This window comes from Vicugna pacos, chromosome 8, assembly GCF_048564905.1.
Source record: "Vicugna pacos chromosome 8, VicPac4, whole genome shotgun sequence".
In the NCBI taxonomy this organism is placed as follows: Eukaryota; Metazoa; Chordata; class Mammalia; order Artiodactyla; family Camelidae; genus Vicugna; species Vicugna pacos.
Genome location: NC_132994.1, coordinates 29384303 through 29390302, shown reverse-complemented (window position 1 = coordinate 29390302; position 6000 = coordinate 29384303).

Sequence of the window (6000 nt, the reverse complement as noted above, 5' to 3'; positions counted from 1 at the left end):
CGCACTCAGGGCAAGGCTGCGGCCTTCGGCCGGCGGGGTCCCGAAATGCCCGCTTCTGTGGCAGAGCTACTCACTTTTTGTGAAGGGACAAGTGGTGGGTGAATGTCGAGGGCCTCTCCAATATTGCTCGGCCGCGAAAGTCCGTGGTGGACCGCACATAAACCGTCTGGAAGACTTGGCGGACAAGGGAGCCAGGTCTCCAGGCAGCAGCCTCCACGGGCGCTGCTCCTCTCACAGAGGGATACTGCCGCGCGGCGTCCGAGCTTTCCCCAGACAGACTCGGGCTGGAGAAGCGCTGGGGTCCTGGGCGCTTCAGGACCGCCGAGTGCAAGGCGTCGTCCTGGAGGTGGGAGGCTGCGACAGTGTCCTCCCCGTGCCTCCATGCCGGCCTGACGTTGCAGGAGGACAGGCTGGTGGCGGGGTTGTGCTCCAGCATCGAGTGTGGGCTGGTAGGTACGTGTACCTTCACTGACCTCCGCGCTTCACCTCCTTCTCCCTGTCCTCGCGCAGCGGCGGGCCGGGCTCTGTGCCCTCAGGCAGGGACAGCACCGCAGTGTGCAGAGGACGTCTCTCTGTCGCCTTCTTGGCTTTCTTGTCTCTACTCTTTTCACCTGTTGGTATTGCTCATTTACACTTGGTCTTAGCCAAAAGGCCCAGATACGATGGGAATACTTACTGAAATAGCGACAAAATTCGAGGCGGTTTGCTCTTCTTGACTCGTCTCCAATGTTGCCGCATTGGGGTCACACATCAAAATTGAGTGAGATTAGCATACATTTTATTCATCAAATTTTAACACATTAGCCATGTCTCAATTCAATGTTTTATCCTAGTCATAGAAAGGATGACTTTTGGCTTTATTATATTGACTGCTGTTTTTACAGATCTTATATGCAAAAGGCAGTTGATAGCAATTTTCATGTTTTGTAGTGTATAAAATTAAAAACTACACATTTTAGGAGTCCTGTGCCATTTTGTCTTTCATTTTATTTTAAGTATGCAGATTTAATTTATTTATGGGCATAATAAAACAAACACTTAGGCACACAATATTTTTGGTAACAATTTTAAAAGATGTTCATAGATATCAACATTTACCATGATAGATTTCAAATATGTTTTTTTCCTAGAGTTAAGAAATATGTAGAAGAGTTTAAAAAAACTGAATTAAGAAATCATATGTGGAAGAGTTAAAAAAAACTGAATTGATGTGTTGTTACTATACACTACCAGATGTCTCAAATTCATTCTCAAATTCACAGAAATAATGTTTTATACATTTTTATTTTATTTAACAAGATAAATGTCTAATTTCCTCTTCCACTGAAGTCCCCCAACAACCAAGTCTAGAAAACTGAGAAAGGATGAGGCACTAAATAAAATAGCTCATATAATTCGAACTTATATCAACATGTTATAATTCCTATTTTTTCCAACATTAATAGAAATACTTTTATCTCATGAAAAAAATTTAAATATAACATTTCCAATTATTGTTTTTCTCCTCTGCTATGTGATTTACTCAAATTTTTAATGAAAATCATTAGAGATTTTTCATCTTTAAACAAAGCATTACCCAATATTAACAATAATGCTTAACGTAAAATCGTAAAAATGTAAAATTAAAATTATAATAAATGATGTTAAGCAGTACATATTTTTCAACATAGGATAGTGTTTGAATAATTATGTCTAAGAGTAGCACATTATTACACATATTTGCGAGTCGTTTCAAATCCTGCTCATTCCAAAACAGCTTTATGGTTTTATTGAAATCATTCATCAGGAATTTATAGTATAACTTACCATTTTTTTAAAATTTAAATTTAAATTTTTATCTATTAATTGAAGTATAGGTGTTTAACAGTGTATCGGGTGTAAAATTTACTGTTCATGAGTATTCCTTTAGCTTTTTGATTGTACTCCGATTTTATAATGTCAATGAAATTTTTTTCCATAATGTTATTTATATATACCTATGTCTATGCAGTATTTTTTTAAATGAACAAAATAGTTATCATTTTAATGTTGAAGAATTACTTCAACTACTTTAAATAATTTTATAGAAATGTGTAATTTCAAAACATTTTCCAAGCCTACATTTTTGCTTTAGTAACCTCACTATAATTTAAATAGTAAATGCATACTTTGATATCATACATTTGTGTGATAAAACCTTTTTGACAGAGATTTTTTTCTACTTTATTAATATGTTAATAAAAAGAAAAATTATATCTGAACAGATGCTTATAAAGACAATTCTTAAGACAGCCATGTCTATGAATAAAATATAAATTCACAGTGTTTTCAATCATGTTACATTTTATTTTCAAAATTAGAATATGGTATATCATTCAGCACAGCTTCATTAATTCCTTTTAGTGATATACAAAATAGCATAAATTTACTTTTCACAGTGTTTTTACATATACCATATTGGAAATCAGGGATCATAAACAATATGGAAATTCTCAGAGCATTATGTTTTTGCATCTGAACTCTCCAGATGTGATACTACCTTATTAACACTGCCATTTCACTTAAATGCTTCAATCTGTTTGATTACTAACCATTTTAGTTTGGCTGTGGTTAATTTATTTCTTTTCTTTTCTTTTTACCTACTAAAAGAGCAAATAGATGTATACAAGATTTCATAGATAATATATGCTTTTGGAAACATATTCCAAAGAAACCTATTCTACGAGTAAGACCACTGAATGCTCAACATTGTCTAAACATAATGTAAATAGCTAAACATAATGTAGTTTTTCAAATTTGGAATTCTTCAGTCTATAGAAAAGGTGTGTGTATGGAGGAGAGACCAAAAGTAATGAAAAGCCAAAATTTGATAAATATCCAGAGAATTCAAATTCCTACGTTCAGCTATTATTACTTTACTTTATTCCTAATAAAAGCCTTGGGCTATATTCAGGACTATCATGGTCTCTCTTGATTGATTTAACTAACTTGCAGTCCAGCTGGCATCTGTTAAAATGGTTCTGCATAGAAGCTCTAAGTGGAGGGAATCATATTGGAATATCTGTAGGATAGAGTTGATATTTAGCTGGTCTGGGAAAACTCTGTCCTTCCTTACCTCTGGGGATACTGGGGGTTTTCTTTGACCAAGGTAAGGGCAGTGGAATTAATAATGCGTAAAGTCTAAAAATCTCCTAGACATTCCTAGGGCTTGGTTTACTGCTAGTTTTCACCTGGTATAGCCTGCTAACCACCCTGCCTTAAGTGTGTAAGGCCATATGGCCAGACGTATGTAATCCCCCTTCCTTACTTCTGCCTTGAGTGCTCATGAGACCAAGATTCCTTGCACAGATCTTGATGGTTCAACTGTTGTGAAAGCCTGGCCCATTAAGGATTCTGGGGAGATTGTGCCTTATTATCTTTCAGACCTCCAAAACTTCCCTGTACTCTCTATTGCTGCATCTTACTTTCACCTTTAAATAAAAAGCATCATGTGAGTATGCTTTCGGAAGTCTGGTGAATCCTTTGAAATATCCAAACTTGGGAAATCTGTGTAGTAATTCATTCAGCTTTTCTTGGTCAGGACTAGGGTTAGGCAAGCCAAGTCATGGGGCACAAAATTTAAGGAGTTAGTCACTTTCAAGAATCTGAGAGTACCTCTTTTGATTTGATGCCTCATTTGTTCCATCCTAGTCCAAGACCTGCTATCTTTATAGTCTTAAGCATCTTTCCAATTAAATATTTAGAACAACTCAGACTGAGACTTCTGTCATCAGCTTGTCTTTATTATCTTTCCTGTCCTTGTGTTATTACCAGTAAGGTACCCTTTATGAAGTTCAATCATATCTTCATTTAAATCTGTCATATTTATTAAGCCTCTCAACACCTTTGCCATTAAAACAATTTTAAACACTGTTGAAATAAATAATGATAAAAATTTAGTAAGGAAAAAAAATGGATTAGAACCTGCCTCAATGATTTTGTGAATTCTAGAAACCTTCCAGAAGTAGGGCATTATACTTGTAGTTTGTGATCACAAGTTTGATGCTGATGGTGGCAATATCTTGCAAAGTCAAAGGCTTAGGAACACTTGGGCAAACTATTTAGTGTGAAATTCTGTACATTATACAGTAGTTAAAGCCTTGAGCTACAAATAATCATCTTCAAAGTAAGATCATTAACATTTGGTCTCTAGCACTTGTTAAAATATGCACATAATATTTACTTGATAATTATTGTGTAGTAATGTAGAAAATATGATAAACTATAAGAGTTTATAAAAGATGTCACATATTCATAGTATCTCAGATGATTTCAACTCTGATATATTCTTTATAACCTCTGTTGATATCCTTCTTGACTTATTCTCCACAAGGATTCATAAACCTAAAAGATCCATTTTAATTTGATGGCATTTTCCCACCATGAACTAGTTAGCCCATTAAAATCACATTGAGTGAGATTGCAGGTAAAGTGCTCAGCTGTTGGTTAATTCTCAAGCCAAGATAAAATCATTTAACTCCAAATATCCTGCTATGATTTAAAGTAACTATCTGAAACACTAGTCAGTGAAATATGAAACTATTAAAGTGCTTTTCTTGGATGCTTGGCTTGATATTTAGCACAGTTATATATTTCTAATTTGGAAGAATGTTCAGAATTCTAGGAAAATATTTTTCCTTTTTTGTTTTTAGTAATAAGTCTATTTAAATAATTCTATTAAAATAATTTAATATTACAGTTTACTTCAGTCTTTATTTTCCCTAGCAAGAAAGCAAGGATTTTAAAAAGTTGTATCTTTAGTTCCTAGACAGCCCATCATTTGTCAATGATAAAGTAGTTCACACTGATAGAGATTTATATAAATATATGATGCTTGATATCAATATTAATGATACATTGAATAATACTGTGACATCTAAATTAGATCATTCTCATTCATGAAGAGCTGTATATCCCCAAATCACTCATAAGACAGTTATAAAGTCTAATTGTCAATTAATTATATATTAGTCAACTTTATAAACATGCTGTTATACATTCAATATTTATTTTTATGATAATGTTTACAATGAACTGTTTTATGAAACCCAGAGTAAGTACAGGACAGTGACATGGAATTTGGAAGCAACAGTTTATTTTCAAACCTCAATGTATATTTTCTTGGTAAACTTTGTCAGTTTTTTTTTTTCCTTATTGAGCATCAATTTCTTCATCTGAAAATGGGAATACTCTTACCATGTAGGAATATTTTATTAGGCTTCCCATTTGGTAAACTATAAGAGGTTACAACAATCAAAGTGAAACTCATGAAATTAATTACATACAAAAGTAAACAGAAGGAAAAAGTTGTCCTAATATAGTAGGCAAATTTTATTGAATTCAGTTATATGTGGCTGATGAGCTACATCAGTGTTTCAATATTGATACAAAAACTAATTAAAATGTATATATAAACTTCCATCTTCCACCATGATTTTAGAGATCTGGAAGAAGTGTTGCCAACACTCTTGCAATAAAAAAGAATAGAACAAACAAACAAAATTCATCAACAGATAGATACAGATATAGGTATAGATACTATTCAACCATAAAAAAAGAAATCCTACCATTTACAACAAAATGATGGACCTTGGGGATATTGTGCTAATGGAATAAGTCAGAAAGAGAAAGATAAATACTATTTGATCTCACTTACATGTGGAAACTGAAAAAAACAAACTCACAGAAACAGATATCAGGATGGTAGTTGTCAGAGGTCTGGGGTATGGGTAGGAGAATGGATGAAAGCAGTCAAAAGGTACAACTTCCAGTTATAAGGTAAATAAGTTCTGGAGTTGTAATGTGTAACATGAGGACTATAGGTAAGAATACTGTGTTGTCTATTTGCAAGTTGCCAAGAGAGAGTCTTGGAAGTCTTCATCACAGGAAAAAAAAATTGTAACTATGTGAAGTGATGGATGTTAACTAAACTTATTGTGGTAGTCATTTTAAAAAACACACATATATCAGATCATCTTGTTG